This window comes from Camelus ferus, chromosome 4 (genome assembly GCF_009834535.1).
Source record: "Camelus ferus isolate YT-003-E chromosome 4, BCGSAC_Cfer_1.0, whole genome shotgun sequence".
Taxonomy (NCBI): Eukaryota; Metazoa; Chordata; class Mammalia; order Artiodactyla; family Camelidae; genus Camelus; species Camelus ferus.
Genome location: NC_045699.1, coordinates 22,560,725 through 22,582,439, shown reverse-complemented (window position 1 = coordinate 22,582,439; position 21,715 = coordinate 22,560,725). Strand labels below are relative to the sequence as shown.

At 43.3% G+C, this 21,715-nt stretch overlaps 1 protein-coding gene and 1 long non-coding RNA gene across 7 annotated transcripts in view; both read right to left on the bottom strand.

The window, feature by feature from the left end:
• NFIB (nuclear factor I B) overlaps nucleotides 1–21,715 on the bottom strand; it is a 228,270-nt gene that overhangs the window by 145,184 nt on the left and 61,371 nt on the right. The window lies entirely within an intron of this gene.
• The window catches only part of LOC116663105, a 29,425-nt gene continuing 8,347 nt past the window's right edge, over nucleotides 638–21,715 (bottom strand). Inside the window, exons 2-3 of the long non-coding RNA XR_004319157.1 lie at nucleotides 12,148–12,162; nucleotides 638–648 (exon numbers count right to left, since the gene is read on the bottom strand). This is a non-coding gene — a long non-coding RNA (uncharacterized LOC116663105). The remainder of the gene's footprint in view (nucleotides 649–12,147; nucleotides 12,163–21,715) is intronic.

Below are 21,715 nucleotides of genomic sequence, written 5' to 3'. Positions count from 1 at the left end.
GATCTAAGCTCCTTGAGAGCAAGGATGTCATCTGTTCAAATCAAGCCCGAATCTCAATGACCTCGAATAATTTCTGGCACATCACTGAAAAAGTTGTGAAGAAAGGATACTGGCTTAAACTCAGACCTCAAGAATGAGTAAAAATTAGCTGGGAGATACGGGATTCGCAGAAGTGAAGGCCATTAGGTAGAAGAAAGGAGGGCTCTTTGGCAAATTTAAATAAGAGAAAGGAGACTGTCAAGACGGTGAGTCGGAAGCTTTAAGGAGAAAAGTGAGAAATAAACTTGAAGACGTGGGCAAAGGCCAGATCTGGCTGGGCCTTTCAGGGTGTGTAGGGATTCGCGGTCTTCTTCAGAGACCACCTAACCCCCTCATCTCGAAGCCCCAACTTGGACTGAACGTCCCACAACCATGACAGCTCTGACACAGTGGCAGGTAGATGCTGCTGGTGAGAGGCCTCGAGGGAGAGTGGAAGTGGCCTCTGTCTGTTAGATAGATGAGAACCCGAGCTATGCCCTGTGAGCTACCATCCTCATTCTAGACCAAACCACTAATGAATAAACATACCATGGATATTTGAGTTCCTTGCCTAAGGCTCTTCCATGAAGAAAAACCATACTTCGAGACACTGTTTGCAAGTTCAGAGTGCTTGCTAGCTAAGCTTGAGGGGATAGTTAGCATGGAAAGAAAGAGCTGGAAGTGAAAACATTTTGCTCCTGAATCTGTGTGTGTGTGTGTGAGAGAGAGAGAGAGAGAGTTGTGGTGGGGAGAGAGAGAGGCACAGAGAGAGAGAGAGGGGACATTTTGTCAGGGGGCTGACTTTAAAAGAATGGAGGATTACACACTTCACTGTTCAAGGGTGACAGAGAGAAAACGAGGCTGGCACCAAGCAGGAAGCCCAATCCTGTCTGAATAAAACACTGCACATTTATGCAATCCCTGGTACCAGATCTTTTCTCACCAACTATTTTGATTGCATAGAGAGAAAAGTGCTAAGTAAAAATTATTTACTCTGGGTCTATTATGAAAAGAACAGATTAACTCCCTAACACTTCGTTCTTTTTGAAGGTGTATTTTCTACCTTCCCGGTATGATTTATATTAATGAGAGGTTTAAAACAGGTTTTAACTTAAGAATGATTGCTGATGGTGAAGTGAGTAATTATACACCTTCTGACAGGACACGTGAATGGCTCATACAAGGGAACTGCATAACATGCCAAGCTAATCCTCCTTGCATAAAAAGGGAGAATACTTTGCAGGCTGGCCGATTTTAAGCTCCAGTTAACAAAAACCCTTTTTGTTGGAGTCTAAAACAAGAATGGGTTAACAAAAGCAAGGAGGAAAAAAAATCTCATTTTTCCCCCTTCTTCACAAAATATAGTATTACAGGACTTAAAGGGTTTGAAAGGCCACGATGCGGCTGAAAGACCTGAGAAACAGGCAGGGTCTGTGCCACCAACAACAAACTTAAAAGATCCCAAAGAAAAGCAGAACCTCTTATCAGTAGGGAATGTTGTGACTGAGTTCTGGTTTATTGTTGTGGTTTGTTTGTTTTGTTTTTTTTAAACGAGTTAAAGGTGTAGACGGAGGGGAAGCGTCAACGCTGCATGGCTAGGTAGAGATGAAACGGGTTCATGGATGTTAAAAAGGAAAAACCATAAGCCATGGTGGGCAAGTCAGTGGTGTCTGCGCCGTTTCTGCATGGCTGCGTTTTCTCATACAAGAGCCACTTCTGGACAATAACAAGACCCTGTAAAGCACCTGCTTAGGGATTATGACCCTGCCACACTGAGAAATGTTCAGTTAACACGCAGCAGCCCCGTGGGCTTAACTCTGTGCGTGCCTGGGTCTGCCCAGCACCACACACGCACAATGCACAGTGGTCCTAGATGCCTTCTGAATCAAGTGCCCCAGGCAAGAAGACACTCAGCTGTTGGCATACCACTTACTGCTCAAGGAAAGGAAAATAAAGAGGTGAAAGACACCACATTTGCTCCACATGGTGGAAATCAGGACAAGGGAGGCTGGAAGACGGAGGTTGACAGGTGCGAGGAACAAGTCTGGAGGTGTATTTGATGTCTTTGAGGACTAGATCAAACTTCAGTGTTAAACTCTTTTCTAAGATGGACACCACCTTAGGAAATTGCAAATCAGAAATCGAACGAACAGAGTCCTTATATTCCTCTTCTTTGTCTCAAATGATTCGCAGAATCCTAAATTTTGACAAGTTCCTAAGATGAGTTGAGCCATTCATCTTACTTGAAGACGTATATCGATTCATTTGCCAGTGCGGTGTCTTCTGCACCGACAGTTGGCTGCGTGCACGGAAGTCAGGAGGGCCCCAGCACCTGCCTGCAGGCTCCCCTGCGTGAGCCCAGGACTGCCAGCTCTCGCCTGGCAAACGGACACGCCCTGCAGGACAGGTCAAGAGGGCAGGCCTGCCTCTGGTTCCTTCCTTCTGCTAACACGTGCTACATTTGCTCTTGACAGAATAGAACAGAAACTCTTCACTTTTTAAGAAGGTCAAGGCAGAAAATAGGAGGCTTAAGGGGTGGCACTTCCTAAACGAACTGTATTGCTACTGCTCTTCAAAAGACCCTTCATAGATAGAGACATGTGGTTTAACCTTAAACTTAGTAAATCATGTTGAACTTGGGATATTCACACAATTACAGCTTAAAATGCTCTTTCTAGATGCAAATAATAAGTAAACCATTAATATTCCTTCGTGGGAAACTGGAAGCTGAAATTTCTAGATGTGGAGGAGTTTCTCAGAAAGTGATTCCAAAAATTTCCATGAAAAACATCTAACAATTTACCATAAAGAGATTTGGTAAGGTTTGAGGTTCAGCCTTCAGCTGCTTTGCTGTTATTCTTTAGTATCTATCTGCAAACTGCATACTTTGCAAAGTGAGCCAGGTAGAAGATAAAATAAACTAACTAGCACTGTAAGCTGAAATACTTCAGTTTAATCGGAGTCCATCAATCTTGAGCTCAAATGGTGACCAGAGGACACTTTTGTCATCATTAGCAATCATTCCAATACTTAAAAGGAAAACTGTTCTAAAACTTATGCATCATCTTACATATATAAAGCATCTATTGATTCTAATTACCAAAACAAGAGTCAAGGGCCATGCTTTATTACTATGCTACATGTCAAGAAAAGATGCTCAGAGAACTTCTGTGACTCCTGGAAACCTAGGATTGGAACCAGGAGTCCTTTGACTCACTGAACTGTCAAACCCAGGAGAAATGATCCTGCAGTAAAATGTCAGAGGATTAATCTCCAGATTGGATGGCAGAGAGATTAGAGTTCTCAGCATCAAAAACACTACAAAATGCATGTGCAAGAAAAGTATGCACAACAGAAGTACTGAGAACAATAATCTAACAATTGCCACATTTAAGACAGAAGCTACCTGTTGATGTAACAGAATAAGAAGGAGTGAGACTGGGGAGAAGAGCGATGCAAGGAGATTACTAGTCCACTTGTAAATTTGTATTTATTTATGTATGCCTTCATTTACAATTGTACATAATCATTTTGAATTTTATTCCAATTAATTTAAGTAAAATTTTATTTCTTAAACTGGGTGAGACATGCCTGGGTTGGTTGAAATATTTATATTTTTGTGTGTTTTAAATATTCCAAAATAGATTTTTAAGAAACTGAACCAAGGGAATTAGAATAAGGATAATGAGGTGAAGTCACTGGATCAAAGCATTGTAGGGGGAAAAACAGCTTCAAGGATATACACTTAGTCTCTCTGAACAGACCAAGAACAACCTAATCTTTTAGACTTTAAATCCTGAACTACAATCAGGGTTCAGGTGTAGCAGTGTAGCAATCTTAGCGTACAGGCCTTCACAACTGGTAGATATGTATCTAGTGACAATAGTGATAATTTTACTCAAATAAGACAGAAAATGTCATATCATTGAAAAATAAGAATATAAAGAACACTACGCTCAGGAAAAAAAATGTTCACATATAGTTTAAGAGCCTCCAAAGGAAACTTAGAAAGGAGACTGTCAGACTGATCGTTTTGTGGGATTCCTGAAACCACTTTTATACAGATTTGCCTCTTGAGGTTTTACCTTTACTGACCTCCTTCCACCCCCGGAGCTCTCTCTGAGCCTTCATTCGCGCTGCTCCCTCTTCCTGAAGCACCACTGCCCTTCCGCCAGTTAACTTTCAATCTGGAAGCCTTCACTGCTCTGGTGTATGGGTCTGTCTCTTTTTTGTCCCCATAAGATTCTCTATTTCAGCATCATAATACCCCCTAAATTTTCATGAAACTGTGTTGACCGTCTCCCTACCCACACCGTACAATGACCCGGAGTGTGCTAGTTTCCATAAAGCCCAGGACTGGCAGTCCTTCCCACCTCTGCATTCCCACTGTCCACACATTAACTGAGTGGCTGGCTGAAGGAACTCTATGACTATTTTAAAATCTTTCCACACCCTTCTCTGATGTAAAGGACACACAGAATGCTTCCACCATATCCGTCCTCTAACACCAGGATGTATATAGCCATGTAAATCTATGTGTGTGCCAATACAAATGGCTATCGGATGAAAGCTACACAGAACAAGGAACTTTCTTATACAGCATGACTGATACATATTTGGGTGTTGCGCGCTGAATGTTGAAAGCAGCTGCTGCCAGTAGTTTTTTTAGGAAATAATCAGTAACTCTGTACATTTTCTTTCTTTAAATTCAGGCTTGGAAAACTTAAAACAAAAAAATCTGGTGTTCAAGGGAGATCATTTTAAAACTGGGAAGCAGCCTCAGTAAATGAGTTCTGCATTTCGGAACTCAGTTCTAGACTCAGTCCTGCTCCTCACCGAGTCCTTGCGAGACCTTTAGGGCTGAAGGCCGCAGGCTCCTAATCTGTGGGTGATTAGATCAGAGAACAAGGGCAGCCAGCGATGTTTATACAGCTTTTGGCTGACGACTTTGACACACGCTACCTCATTCTAAAAGACCCTTTTGGGTTTTTATGTGCTGTGATGTTGTCTTCATTCAAAACTATTATTTATGCCATTTCCCTAACTAAATCCAAGAAGTAAATTTGTTCAGATAATTAATTTCTTATTAAAAAAAAGCATTGTTGTACTGCTGTGGCTGGAACTACTCTAATCTTAATGTAACGTTGAATAACAATTAGGTGCTAAATCGCCTTCAAAGAACCAACTCCCTTTTGTTTTGCTGCTCCCCGCCCCACCGGAAGCATCAGTGGGACCTGCCTGATAGGAAAGGTCAAGGGGCTGGCTTTATTTGTCCAAAAAGAAAGGAACAGTCACCCCTGCAGTAAGAGTGGGAAGGAATGCCTGCCCCTACGACCACTTAAACCCAAGGCTTGAACTTCAACTACTTAACTTCCCAATACTCACAGGGTTTTTAACGTAATTCCTACTGAAGGCTCAACACATTTATTTTTAAGTCACATTAAAGGGTAAATGACTAATATTGTATTATCTCCTAGAAGCAGGTTTTGATAGAAGACAGGAGTCAGCTCCGTGGGTGTCTAGGCTCTAATCTAAAGAGTACACTGGGTATTTTTTGAAGGCAAATTTCAACCGTAACAATGATACCGTAACAGTCACTCCACCTCCACCTTGCATTCCTGTAACAAAGCTTCCTCAAGACACGCGTATGCATCACAGATGTCAGTTTTACACGGAACTGCTCACCAACAGCTAAGCTGGTACATCCTTATGAATTTAACGTTCTCTATACTGGTTGACCATAGCTATTGCTTTTGAATTTATTTTCCAAAACTTGACCGACCACAGAACAAAAGCTCCTCTTTGCAACGTCTCTTTGCCCTTCTGTTTGCAATCTCCAGAGGAAGACTCCTTAATTTCATCTTGAGAACTTTCTTGTCAGTAATCCTTAGTGATGGAGACAGAAATTAAAATTGATTATTTGAATTCTACCAGCTGCTTGTGCTCGCAATTATCATAAAGCTACGTTATACCCCAAATGCCCTGGTTTTTTGGGAACATGGATGAAGGGTTGACACGAACTGACCCATTTCCATTTCTCCGGGTTTAGGCCAGTGCATGCAGAGTTGGAAGGCCACTTAAAGACACAGCCTTCCATGCTGGACTATCCGAGGCAGGAAGTCACTACCCTCTCTTAGTAGACCAAACAATTCTCACTTCATTGCTAGAATTAAATTCCAGAGAATTTTTTTGGATTCTATTTAATGAATGAGGATATATTTTTCATGTGGTGTCATTGTTTTACTACTTCCCATGTTTATTTGGACAGATTCATAGCACTGGGTAGGAAATGTATTGGTTGGCAACTTCAGTTTTGGAAGAGAAAGTAAACACATGCTGATTAGCAAACAGTAAACTCTACTGTGTTTAATTTTGGCTTCTCTTTAAAAAAAAAAAAACAAAACACAAAAAAACCCACTATTCGGTGTTGTGTTCCAAGTAGGAGCATTTGTCCCTAAGTTCTTTCCTAACCCCTTACTGGAGGGCTTCCAGAATTACTCTCCTTTTTTTTCGTTCTTCCCCTAACACCAGTGGCAAACGCCAACATTATTTAAGAAAATACTTGTGCATATGGTATCCTCCTAGCACAGATTTGCCATCCAGTTGAACAGTAGGGCCACTAACCCACACAAACTAAGCTGCAAAATTATGAACTGCATAAACATAAACAATTGTTTCCAGCCCCGATACATTCAAGGTAAAAGCACACTTCGGAAAATCCCAGAAAGGCTATTGACTGAAAACTGTCAGGTCTGAGAAGAGAAGGCGGTTAAGTATGACAATAAGCTAGAATTTCAAATGCTCTCTTTAGAGCCAATTTCTTTTCACTTATCTCATTCACTTGCTTTGCTATGACCCCCCAAGTTATCCTTCAAGCTTAAGTGAATCCTTAGCTCGCTCCTCATCCATCCTCAGAGACTCATCACAAGCATCATCACCAAGAAAGTGCAGAGAACCAGCACACACACAGGAAACCCCAAACACCGAACATACACCCCTGCCCATCGGGCACACACCCTTTTCATCATTTCAGAGTTCCTCTTCACAAAAGAAAACTAGTTGCCTGATCTTTTACTCCCCATGATTTTACTCCCAAGTTCACTTACTATTACTAAACTTCCTATGATGCCTCTGAGGTGTGCAAAATGTTGTCCCCACTTGTCAAATGGGAAAGCCAAGGCACCCAGAAGTTACAAAACTTGCCAAACGGCCCGATACAAGAGGTGAGCGCCATCTCTGGATGGTCTGCAGTGTTTCTTAAGAGACATTCTTGTGGCTCTGTCAGGTTCTACATCATGCTAGGCACTATATACGTGGTCCATTATGTTCTAGACCCCGACAAAAGAGTGCAAAATGGTCAAAGTTGCAACCCCTACGAGGCTGGCAGTCTAGTTGGGGTGAGAAACAGTAAACCAGGCGACAGGTGAATATAAAATATGTCGGGTGGCTATGGGGTGAGCAGTACAGCAGAAGAAGAGGGAAGAGGCTCAGAGCAGGGAGCGGTGGTCGGCGTGAGGGGGGAAGGGCTCTCCGAACACACCTGTGAATGAGGTCAGGGAACAAGCCCAGTGATGACCTGGGCAGAAAGGCTTCCCAGCAGAAAGAGGTGGAGCAAAGTCCCTGAGACTCAGCTGTGCTGCAGGAGTGGCGAGAAGGGCAGCCCTGCGGATGCTGGGAGAGCAGGTGGAGCGCGACCTGGGCAGGAGAGGGAGGCAGGGGCCGTGGGATGGGGAGACTGCAAGCACAAGTGAGACTGAGCTTGAGAGAGGGATGCTGTGTGACGAGCTCAACACCCAAGCCCACGATTAAACCGCACTGCACTGCAAGGAGTGGCTGTGTCTCTCTGCCATCAGGTGGAGACTAGATGGGCACAAAAGCACAGAAGAGCCCAGGTCTGAATTTTCTACACGCGAGGGAACATTTTCACACTGGCTGATGCTGTCAAATACAAAGAAGTTGCTCAACAGCATGCAGTACCTAAGAGAAACCAAAAGCACTTCCTCCTGTGAAGCCCTGCAGCTGAGGGCTCACATCCGCCTGGTCCGATCAGCTCATTTCCAAACAAAGCTAGGAAATGGCTGCATCCTAGGATTTCATTGTGGGCCCATGAGTCAGTGTTTTGGAACTTGGTGTCTTTGGGAGTGAGTGTCTATTCTTCACGTCTCTTGCCACAGGGGGAAAAAGGTACAGATAAACAGTAACACGGTTTCACCCTATGGAGATACCAATCTGTGGGCTTTTCCACCTTCTCCTCAAACATAAATGAATGAATAAATGAAAGTCAGTTCCTGCTTGTTTTTCTCTCTCCCTCTCTCTTTTGTTTCCTAATTCCCAGCTCCCGCATGTGTTTTCTAAACAACATAAAGTCAGTGGATGTGAAAGTACATCCCATGATAATTATTCAAAGGCTGCTATGTTATTCCACATAGTAGTTTATAATAAGAAACACATATTCTACAAAAGCGGCCAATAACGTGTCGCATGACGCAGGGATCTAAGAAACTAAAATTAAGAAATTAGTTGTAAAGAACAAAATGATTTCCCACAATTTAACTAACAAGGTGAGTGGCATTTTATTTTCAAAACATTAGAACTGTAATTTAACTTTGAAAATTTTTTTTTTACAGAACGGTCGTAAAGAAAATAATATATAAATTCCACTGTCTTTTGGCAAGAAGCTCCCGCCCACCTTTTCTGTATGCACAGTGCACAGCGAGCAAAGGAGAAAATGGTACATGTTTGTATGTGTGCGTATATATACATATATATATATGTATATATAATATCCTAAATAAACAAGCTTCAGAGGAATCCTTAACCTACAGGCTATTTCCTTCTGGAACAAATACAGTCACACCTGGACCGACACAGCACTTCCATTTCTGATGAACGTTACAGAAGGATGTGTTGCATCTGCTCTAATATTATAAATCACTTATTATCTATGATGGAAAAGGGAAAGAAAGTAAGATAAGGAAGTAAGGTTTAAATGCGAAGGCGAAAGGGGCCCCTGTTCTGAGGTAAGTATATATAAACAACATATCAATCCAAACCTCAGCCAAACTGATTTATAATAATATCCTTGTGATCAACGGGGCATAACTGCAGAAACCTACACGATTATAGTGACCATAGTTTAGAAACAGGGTATTTTCCATCTAAGCAGAGTAAAAATTATTTTCAGAATATTGGAGAAACCTAGTGTTTTCTACCTAGGCAGAATGGATTAAGAAAATAGTTAAAAAAAAAAAAAAAACCCTCTGGAGAGACAGAGTGAAAGAGTTTATGTGCTGAGGTGATTAGCACACTTCACTTTTCCAGCGTAGAAGTAAACAGAAAACTCGAGAGGCAAAGGCAAGAATGAAGAAAAGTTAAAAAAAAAAAAAGATTAAAAATGTAATAATAAAACAGAACTATGGTTTTAACTTAACATTAGTTTTTGTCCTTCCATTAAAAATTATACCTTCAAGTTCATTCCTCTTGACTATATTGCCAATTTCTCAAATAATACACGGGTAAAGTTCCGAAATCTCACTAGACACATAAATCGCATGTATAAGGGTTCTTGTAGAGCCTGTGGAAACATTTTAAACTTCTTCTGTAATATTTTCTTCAGCAAAATTGGGCTTCAAGTTTGGAAAAATTCCTAGAGAGTGAAACATCCCCCTCCCTCCCTCCCTCCACTCCCTCCTCCTGCTCTCAGTCTGTCTGTCTGTCTCTCTCTCTGTCTGTCTCCGTCTCTCTCTCGACAAGGATAATATTACCCTAATACATACCCAGCCGTACATCTTTGCGCTCCAATTTCCTACCTATTCCTCTATCCATACATGTATAAGGCTTCCATTTTGAAGCATATGGCTACGGAGCCAAAAGAATTTAAATTGCCTTCAAAATGTGCATCGCATTATAAATGGTGTGAAAAAAGATCTCACTATTCAGCTCTCAACTTGGAGCATAAAGCAAAGAGGAAGCAACACAAGACTGCTTCAAACTTTATCCAAAAACTCAACAGCTTCACTTGTTTATAGAGGTACAAAAAGTATGCGACACAGTTTATAAAACAAGAACCGCGTACTGTATGCAAAAGTAAAGTTAAAAGCAAAGTATAGTAACAGCCTGATCTCGTTACAAACACTTGGCAGAGTGTCTAAAGCACCATGGTCAAAAACACGATACTGTCTGAGCTGTACTTCTGCCAGAAAGCACTCCCTAAGTCCAAGTCTCTTTAGCCATCATCACCACCTCATTTGGCAATCCCTCCCACGCCTCAGTTCATCTCCTCAAAATTACTCCACAGAAACACAGAAAGCAGACAACCTCTCCAGCGAGACAGGCTGCGAGTATCCCCACGCAGTCACACCGGCAAGTGACGGGGAAGACGCAGCCCTCAGGTCAGAAAGCCGGGCCAGTCTCACCGCACCCTCAGGGCTGATCTGCATACCAAGCTGAGCAGGGGCTGCCTTCCTCCCTGGCAATCCAGGGTTCTTCCCTACTCTCACAGTAATTCCAAGGGGTCTCTCTGCATCAGCAGCAGCTGAGAAAGAGGGCACATGGTAAGAATAGACTCAGGCACCAGATACATTTTAGGCAAATGAGGGGTAAATGTATTCAGCAATAACCTGCCATTTAACCACTCCGGGCAGGGCTTCTGAATAATGCCGGAGCGTCAAAGACTGCATCCCTAGCTACACACGTGGAGCAAACCAGGCAACGCCGGGCGAGGGAAATGCTGAGACTTAGGCGCTAAGTCTTCAGGTGGACAAACGCAACATGTCAATGTGGGCATCTATGTCTATACGTGGCACTTATAACAAAAAGATAACAAGGGACCAAAACAGACAAAAGGACAAACATGGCAATGAAAAGATAGGCGGAGAGAGACCGAGCTGCATGAATTATTAATTTTCTTTGGGCACGGGATAATTGGCCTTCAAATTTTCCTTTAATTCACTTTTCTCCTAAGTAACATATTACACAATTCAAAAACACAGATATTCTGATCTTAAGTTTACAGCTTGCCATATTTCCCAGAAAATAAACAACAATTAACAGATCTCATAGTTGTCCACCCTCCTCCTCTTTCTCTTCAGGAAACCTTACACTTTGAAATGTAGATACATAAGCTACTTTTGGATGGGGGCCCACAAACATATGTTTCCAAAGGAATAATATGTACAGGTTAGTCTGGTGGGTACCAGATGTAAGAAAAAGCCAATTCAAACACAGAAATATCAGTATTCAGCAGAAAAATATATTTTTAATTAAATCTTATTCTTCTTCTCCTTATAGATGCAGAATCTGAGAAAACTAATCACAGGTATAATTTTCAAATCTTTTACCTGAAAAAAGAAAAATTCAATTTAACTCAGGAGTCTAGGATTCTTACATACATAAAGTTTACAAAGATAACAAGATGGTCATTTACAAACTGGCTTCTCTGAGGGGGCCCCCTACCATACGCAGATAGTCAACAAAAAGAACCTGTGTAAAAAGGCCAGAAAATTCCAAAGGCAGAACTGGCAAGGTAAACTGGTCAGAAAATGGCCACAAAGCCCAAATCCTCATCAGGTCCTTAACATGGTAAACCTCGATTACCAGAAACCTGGAAGAATTCTCAGTGATCACAACCCGTGAGTCTTCATTAATCCAACCATTCTGAATGCAAAGTGAACCCGTTACCTGCACACTGAAGTAATTTCTGTGTTTTTTCCTCAGACAGTAGGACATGCATGAGAGTATTCAAAACCAACTCCCAACACCCAATATCTCAACGTCTGAAGAGTCTGAAGTTTGGTTCGTCTTTCGTTTCCTCGGTAGACCTACGAGGATCTGGTCAGACTGACACAAGACACTAAGCAAAGTCCTGCCGGAAGGAGACTGGGGCTTCAGATCACCCAGGTCTACCCTTTTCAGGGCACCATGATCTCTCCCCTTGTTCTCTACATCAGAGATGTCACCGTAGTGAAATCCAAGTTTTAATTTAGAATTTAATATAAATTGATTAAGCATCACAGAACACAAACAAAGCTGCTCCATAAATCTTTCAGCCCTTTTAGTGAGAGGAAGAAGCAAGCACTGTCTGCTGAAGCAGATGACAGATGCTGGCTTAAAGATAAGTATTATTTATACTTCTCTACCAGATCTCTTCTTCTGCATATCTTATCATGCATGGGTATATGATCAACAAAGTCGAAGACGTTCCGATGTGCCCTGGCTCCTTGGGGATGCTTTAAAGAGTTCAGGCCTCGGGTTCAATTAAACCAAGATGGGGAGAGAAGAAAAGTTTTGAAAGAAAAGCAAAAATCGAAATGATTGTTCTTTGAAATGTACTTTCACACACAGGCTAATGAATATATATGCACTGAAAATAACTTTGTTCTGAACATATGCCTATGCATTTTAAATAAATGATGCGTGTCTGAAAGATAAGAGGGTTTACCAAATCTAACCACGTCAAGATAGCTCTATATTAAACTGCAGTCATTTGCACAGCATGTCGACAGCACCTTGAAAGAAATCCAGTACTTATGTAAAGAGATCGTGGATTTAACCAAGTCTGCGAATATTTTAGTCATCGAGGCTACAGTTTAAAACCTGAAATCTCATTCTTTCCCTCTGTATGGACTCAGGAACAATGAAAACCAATCACTTGATGAAAATTCCAAGAGGTTTTCTGACTTCTAACAAACAGTGAAGAAGAGAGAGCCAATGACTTGAAAGAGAAGTAAAAGCAATTAACGTTACATTTTCAAAAAAGATCCTGTTCTGTATTATAAGGTTTTCAAAAGTGGAGAATCTGGCATGTGATTCCAAAACAAATGTAACTCAGAAAGAGAAGTCACCAGGTGGGTAGAAAACAGCATCACAACTGTCTTTACTCTCCTCTCTACCCCAATTTCTAACCCTTCCAGGGTCTAGAGTAAGGGCAGGTTTTCACTTTTTCCTTTTTGAGGTTTTTGTTTTTGTTTTTGTTTTTTTTGAGGGACGACAAAGGGGCCATAAATGAGTCTCACGTCCAGCCAGAAAATCAATCTATGATTCGATTCACCTAATTAAATTTCAACAAACAAACAAATTAATAAACCAACCTGTGTTCATCCATTTCTTTACATGGTATATTTCATCTTTCATTTCCCTTAGCATTTTCTTTGTAACGGTTCTTACTGAAAAATCTCAACCTCATCTCAGAGAGCCCGAAAACTGGAGAGAGTCACCCACTCAAAGGCCAGGAAACCACAGGTGGCGAGGCTGGGGTAGGGGTAGATCGTCTGGGTAAGGCCAGATCAGAATCCTCACCACTCAAAGGTGTCCTGCGCAAGGACTAGATGAAGCCACAGCCGCAGCGGCAAACATACGCCAATGCTTCCGCCTGACACCAGGAGCAGAATTAAACTGTCTGGTTTCTTAGAAATTACTGTAGAGTTATCTCTCGAGAATTAGCAAAGCACTAAAATAGGATACACAAATCAGTACTTTTATGTGGCAATACTAATCTATCACATGCGATAATTTTTCTTTCCTGAATTATATATGAAAATTATATACGCACATCCATAAGAGCGCAGCGATTATGAGCCAATATTTCCAGGAATTTGTGTACGTGTCTTAAGCACACAGCTCTACGTGAAAGCCCTAAACCAAATGATTGCTAAAAATATTCAGGTTTCTCTTTGCAATTAAATAATGCCTTTCATCTTTATAAAAAGTCAGGCTGTAGAGGAAATGGTACCTTACAATAGAGAAACAAAGTTAAAATATATACCACATATGTGTAACTGAATCACTTTGCGGTACATCTGAAACCAACACAGAACCATAAATCAACTACGCTTCAATAAAAAATACGATGCACCACACATACTAGCGCAACTGGATAGATATATTTTCAATCAGCTGATTTAAAACGAGGGACATTCAAAAACTGCGGCTCATTCACATATTCTTTCACCCAAGGAAGAGAGAAAGAATTACATTTCTTTTGAGTGAACAGGGATGATGACAGTGAGTCTGGCAGATAAGCTGAATCTCCATGATATCCACAGACTTCCCACTCCACCAAAAGGTAAAATAAAATAACTGGTTAGTATTCTCTGCAGTATCTCAAAGTTCGCAAAGCGTGCCCAGTTCCGGCACTTAGCTGCTTGGCCTTGGATAAATTATTTAACCTCTGAGTTTGAATTTGCAAGTCTGTAAGGATAACAGGCTTAAGGCTGCTGTTAAATGAGATGTAGGAATGCATTTAACAAAATGCCTAGAACACAGCGAGTCCTGAGAAAACAGCAAGTACTGTTATTTTGATTCTTGCTGCTCTTGTTCTTATTATTGAAGATTTTATGATAAAACTTACTGGCCCAGAGACAGGCCGAGCGTGTGCCCCGTTTCTCTTTGATTCGGTGACTCTGAGCTGTCCTGATTCTCCCCCTACTTCTGGGACTTCTCACTTCCACTCTCCTTTATTAATTCCACTGCTTCTACCACTTCCTTTAAAGTCAGCATCCCCGAGAGCTCCGTGCTTGGCCCACCTTCTCACCTCTGCAAAGGCAATCATAACCTTTGCTTCAGAGGTTTGAGATAATAACAAAGCTAAACTCAGACCTGTGTTTTCACTTGCCTACCAGACATCACCACTCGGAATGTTTCTAAGCAACCAAAAAGAGAAACCAAACTCATCCTTCACCTCCAAACTCGGCTTCTTTCATGCTCCTTGTCCCTGGTGAGGAATTAACATCAACAGATGACCAAGTTAGAAACCTCAGAATGACCCCGAACTCCTTCTCCCGACACCCACAGGACGGCCGCCCCTTTCTGCTCCTCCCAACGCAGCCTCTTCCATGTCCTTGCCTCTCTCCCGACTTTTACAGTAGTCTCAGTGCAGCTTGGCTGTATTCACCAAAGAAGAACAAAGCACCTACGACGTGCCTTGCACTGTCCACTCTGAATGCAAAATAGAACAGAAGAAAACAGAAAAAAAAAAAATACAACCCCTTCTCTCCAGGCCCTTCATGTCAAGTAGTGATTTGTAGATACATAATAAATACATAATTGTACCATGATGTTATATGAGCAATAACAGGCCCACATACACTACAGGAGGAGGGCAGAGGAGGGAGGCACTACTCCACCTGGACAGGTCAGGAATACCTGCACTGGGACACTGCTCCAGGAACGATGTTCTGAGGGAGAACAGGGGTTCGCTGGGCACACAAATAGAGGGAAAGGCATTCTAGATGGCAGGAACATCATGTGCTCAACCTCTAACCTTAGGCTCTCTAGCCGCCAAATCAACCTGTATATGTTTTAAATGTGCCTGTCCAAAGCCCAGGTCTATGACACTTGTGCTTTTCCACAATACCTTCCAGGGCTTTCCACTGCCTCTAGAATAAAATCCAGATATCCTGAGTGGGCAGGGCACTTGAGGGACTCCAAAGTCTGACTCAGTGAGCTGGGGGACAGTACCACTGCTCTGCGTAGCCCCTTCCTCGGGGACAGCAGGCTGCATCACAGAAGGCTGTGTGAAATCCCATTTATCCTGTGACTCAAGGTTCATTTTCACTTTTCTGAAGCCCCCCTGGTTGACCCTGAATTATTTTTTCCTCTGAGCCTTCAGACCCTTTGTTAATACCTCTATTCCATGTATCTCACATCTGGATTTGTAGAGTGAATGCCCATGTTTCTCATATCATTTTCTAAAATCTTTTGCTCTAACTGGGAGCTTAAAATTTAAAGTCACTTTACCCAAAATTAATAAATAAGCATTAGGAAACACTCTATGCCACGGTGCCATGGACAGACCTAAAGGGCTAGAGGGACATACTGATGAGACATGCGGTCTGCACAAAACCACTAATATCCTACTGCTGTGGACTGAACTGGGTTCCCCCCAAACTCATACGCTGATGCCCTCAACTCTGATGGGACTGTATCTGAACATAGGGCCGTTAAGGAGGTAATTAAGGTTAAATGTGGTCATGGGGGTGGGGCCCTGATATGACAGGAGTAGTGATCTTGTAAGAAGAGACCCCAGAGAGCTGGCTCTCACTTTCTGTCTGACCCGTGAGGACACAGTGAGGAGGCGGCTGTCTGCAAGCCAGGCAGAGGGACCCGGCCGTGCCGGAGCCCTGATCTCTGACTTCCAGCCTCCAGAACTATGAGAAAATAAACATCTGTTGTTTAGGCCACTCGGTCTCCGGGATTTTGTTATGGCAGTGGCAGGAGCTCAGACACATTCCCTAGTCAAACGGCCTTGAGCAGTCCACAATTAAATGGTGAGACTGAGTTTTCCAAACTCTGGTGTGATGCACAGTACATATAACTTTTCAAACAGACCAATGACTCGCCCAACAGCCTAACAGCTCTGTCACCAGTTTACAGGCAGGGAAAGCGAAGGGTGTGAGGCTTCCCGTGAGTCATCGAATCACCCAAGGGGATTCAGTGCCCATACCTGGAACAGGATTCCAAAGTCCTGGCTTTCAGAACCCTGACCTGGAAGAGAAGCCGGCTCTACTTCCACAGGAGAGTGTGCCCGTCCCCGAGGCCAGGGTGGCACGGCTCTCTCTGCATTGCCTCAGGCCTCGCGGGCTACCTGACCCAGCAATGTGACGATCAGCTATCCAACGCCTCCGAAGCATGGACTTTGGAGGACGGAAGCTGGGGCTCGAGGCTTCCCTACCACCGACTAGCTGGGGCACTTTGACAAAGTGATACTATTTCACCAGGCGTCAGTTCCCCAGTCTGCCCAAGGAGGATCTTAGCACTTACCCTGTGGGTTACTGTGCAGATCAGAAGGCAGGCGCAGAAGCACACAGCCCGCTGCTTGGCGTGTGGTCAAGAATTAGCAATTAGCAGGTACTGTGCCTCCATGTCACCTCCTCGTCAGTGTCACTCCCATCTAAACTAAAAGCAGGAATGGCGTGGTTTAGGTGTTTTATCTGCAGTGGATTTCTGCCTGTTCGTTTGGTTTGGGTGTTGTCTGTACAACACTCACTACTTCTTTGTAGTAATAATAGGAACTTTCCTCCAGGAGTTGCTCACCTTCACTGTCTGAGACCATGGAGTTTGGGTGTCCTGCCTTCACCCCCTCAGCTCCAAGGGCAGGCAGGCGACTTGGGTCCTGCCAATGGGAATACGGTACCACTTCAACGACAGGCGCGGGGGCCCGGGCGGGGCCAGCCCAGGAACTTCTGCTGGCAGTACTGAGACGGGAACATCCTCCTCCCCCGGGGGTGCTCAGCTGATGGAGGTGAAACTGTGAGCGGGGAGCCTGCCGAGAAGAAAGGTCGCCAAGAGGAAGGCCGAGGAAGGGAGTCAGAGAGCTGTTCCTCATTACACCATCAGAGGCCCTGAATCAAGCTACGCCTGAGGATGAACTTTTCAGTTGCCTCAGCCAGTAATTTCCCTTTTTCTCACTTCAGTCTGCGTGACTTCAGCTTCTGACACCTGCAATTAATATACAAGCTGAATGCCAGCAAGAATCTGACAACTTTCAGTGACCAAAAGGACCCCTGGAAGGGAACAGAAAGAAAAGTTAGGGAAGAGAGGCAGAGCTGCAGGCAGCATTTTCCAGGGAATGTCACTGGGTCCTCACACACCTCAAAAATGTTGAATTAGTGGATAAGACTATGGGAGCGTCCATGTTAGCGTCGAGACGGCTTGAGATACTGGCTAACTTCTCATAACATTTCAGTGGACGGGTTCTGGGAACGATGGGCGTGCAACTAAGCTAGGTTGTCAGTGGCATTTTAACGACAGGAAAAAACCCGCAGGATATCTTTAATTTAGCTCACTGAATTATAGCATTAATGATAATAAGAGATTGTTAAATTCTTACTGTGTCAACCAAATGTTTCAAATTTAGTATTTCCAAGAGCACATAAACCCTGGGGAGGAGATATTACTATCCTCATTTTACTGATAAGGAAATTAAGGCTCAAAGAGCTTAAGTCCATTGATAAAATTTAAATAAGAAGCTGGGGAGCTGAGATTCAACTTCAGGTCTAACTTCTTGATTTTCTCAAGTATTACCAAGAACGAGATCACCAAGAAATGCCACTGGTATATATAATAAGGTCCCCGGCTTTATGTCCTTCTACCATCATTTGCCTCTTCATCAAACTACTGACCATAATTATTCATTCTGCATTTCTTTGGCAGTCATCTGATTAGAGACATCTTTGTCTCCCACTAGACTAGGAGCTCCCCCAGTGCTGGACCAGTGCAGCTTTTGCTCATCACTGTGCATTGTCTGGCGATAGGAGATTCTCTGGTAAGTGATGTCTTTTAAAAAAAGAGAGAGAGAGAGAAAGAGAGGAAAAAGAGAGGGAGGGAGGGAACAGAGCAGAGGGAGAAGGAAGGAGGAGGAGGGAGGAAACAGGCGGCAAGAAGGAGAAGGGTGGAAGGAGGGAGGGTCGCCCACAAGCCCTGGACCACTCCTGCGCCTCACCCACGCCCATTCCTGAGATACATGAGGGAGGGCCTCGTGACAGCACTGACCCTGCCCCCACACAGATGGACAGACACACATCCCTGGCCACGCAGGGCAGCATCAGGAATGCCCAAGCTTTGTGGATATTTTCACTGGCTCGTCCTCCACACCACACCCAGTAGGAACAAATACACCAGAAAGTTTCACCTATTTATAAACCTTTATTCAACCCCCTGAGTGCCTTGCATCTTCTCCTGAGAAGTCTTAGGGTGACAAGCCAACTTAAAAACTCACTAAAACGTTCCTTTATGGACCTGTGAGGCTGTCACTCTCACTGTTCAGCTCTGCCGCAGAGGAGGGTCCTTCCGAGGCTGCCGCCTGTCACGCATTATTGTGCTGCGGGAAGGGAGACCAGAGGTGTGGGGAGAAGGCAGAGTTCATTAAACACATCTGCAATACGTTATCCTGCTTTATACAAATTCTCTGATGGACAATGATGGCCTCAGGTTGCCGATGCCACAAACCTCTTAACCATGAGAAAGACGCTGGACCATTCCTCAAATATGGCTTTTTTGAAGAAAAGACCAGAGAGGAGTCAGAATGAAAGCCCTGACCCAAGAGGAAGAAAGAAGCCCAGAATCTTCGTTTTTTAAAATTCCCAAATGAGGACCAAGATACACTATATATCGGGAATCGCACTCCCAGTATATTGCACCATCACTGATTGCAGAAAGGAGGGCTGAAGCCCCATCATAGAACTTTGGTGTCCAATCAAGACTGTCACAGCTATCTGTAGAAAAGAGTGTGTCTTAGGAAAAATTCCAGGATAAGGCATCATTAAACCCGCCAAATTCACCACCAGGAGATCAGCATATAGAATTATTTGATCAACCTGTTTAACTCTATCCACTGCATTTTAATTTACCTGTGTGAGAGAAGGAATAAAGTTACAAAGACATCACCTTTCCTAGTGAAAGATAAGCAGATAAGCACATTGGCAAGTCAGGTTTACCCAAAAGAACTGGCTTCTCTGGACTAGGACCCACTGACTGCAAATAGCTCCTTTCTTCTAGAACACTCTGAATTATCAAGCTTTATTGGAAAGTATATACATGGCTATATCTAGAATAAATAAATATTAAATGCTGACAGTTTTTCAAAGGCTTCTTTTAGGTAATACCTATTCCCAAGGGATGGTTACGATGCAAATCTGACAATGCAGCATATTGTTTAAAAAAAAAACTTTAAGGAAAACTGATCCACTGGCATTCCATTGAAACACACATATAAAGACTTTATAGTGCTTTTCCGTGCTTATGGGTGTTTGTTGTACAAGACAGGAATTCCGTGTACAGTAACTGAACGAGGAATGGGAACCTTCCCTCCAAAGTTTTATCTAATTGCGTGCCAACACCTAACGCAGAATGTGATACACGTACAGCAGCTGAAGAGTTAATCTTTAGCAACTCTGCTCAAAAATCCTAATGGCAGACTGCCCATCATTCTTTTAGACAGAGCTTGTCAGAAAAACTAGGGCAGCTTGTCCAGCTCAGCAGTCAACTGATTACTAGTGAACTCAATGGGGCTCCCAGCCAACCCCCGCGATGGCTGCCAGCCCCTTGGGTATTCAAAGGCCAAGTTCCAATGTGGTTTACTTTGCCAGAATCACATGATGTCAGTGCTATTTTCTTCTGACCAGACTAACCAGTCAGTCAGGTTCCTGCGAATGGCATCAGCGAGGAGGCCGGCCCTTCGCTGTTAGAGGTCACACAGGCGCGGAGGTGCTGTGCCTTGTCACCCGGGGGGAGCCTCCTGCGGGCGGGCAAGCAGGCAGCTAATCCCAACGTGTCAGTTTCCGCGCCCCAGACCCTGCAGGGCGCCCTGCATACCGGGGTCCACTCCGTCACCAGGAATGACTCCGGCTTGCTCACTGGATGGGGGTCACTTCGAGCAGCAAACAAACAGGTCCAACTTTTATAAATAACCAGCTGGGCGCGGGGTGGGGGGGGGGGCGGACAACAGAAAGGGGCCTTGGCTTTCCCGTCCTGTTACATTATTTGAGGTTTAATGGGCGAGCCGCACAAATTCTGTGGGATTTAGTCAGCTTTATCCCCATGTGCCCACACTCCCTGCGTGGTAGCAAGACATTAATTAATTTTTACATGTATCTGGAGATTTTTCAGTCGCTGCAGCATTTGCAACAGCACATGCATCCAGGGGGTAGCCAGTTTCTATAACTGTGGTTACCCTTATCTCTCAATAAGAGAAACCACTTCACTCCCCCAAACACAAGGCAGAGATACAAAAATGCAATCTACTTTTTAACCTTTCCTTCCTCGAGGAGAACATATAAGTGTCAGGAATAGCACAGGGGCTGGGGTAGCCAGTAGAATCTACTTTCGAAATCTGAAGCTTACTTCCAAATGCTTTAGGTACCTTGAATTATTTCTAATTTTCCTCTTTAATTCTTCCTTTCTGAGACCGATTAACGGTGACTTCATTTTAAAAACTCATTTTTTCAAGAGGTTAAGTCTTGAAAATACTTTAAAAGTTAAGTGTTATGCATAGATTTTCTATTTTATCATAATAAATAAAATCATGGTGGGGGGTGGGGAATGACCTTTCCTTCACCTTGCAGCAAAAGACTGTACCCATGACAATCACCTGTATTAAATCCAGGTAAACTTTTACAAACAGAAGTCACTCCGTCAAGGAAATTGCACAGTAAGAAAAGCCTGGGGAAGGAGGGAGGGAGACAGACAGGAAGGAGAGAGGAGAAAGAGTTTTAGGACAGAAGGAAGGGAAGCAGACCCTCCCCACCACAAAATTATTTTTACATCAATGCTTCATAATTTTCATTCATCCCGTCTATGAAAAAAGTTTAAGTAGATTGGCAACAACTTCAAAGTCAATGTTATCACCAGTTATTCAATCAAAATCAGGTGCTATAGTTAGCTTTCCCTGATGGTTATAGCTCATCTTTGACTATTCAACTTGTCTTTTGTCCTGGTCTTTTATTTCCTTCTCAGACGCATCATCACAGCATACCTCTAACATAACGTCTTTAATGAACTAACAAATGTTTGGAAGAAAGAAGCTTGCTAGATACAAGTTCTTTGGTGCAAAGGGACTGAGCAGTCACCACCAATTAGATTATAGCTGGATAATTTGACGTTCTCAGGATGATTGTTTCAAGAAAGGCTGGAAATGAACAAAGACAGACCAGCCGGCACCGGTGCTGCGTGTAGCTTTCTCTGACTAGGACAACACATTCCC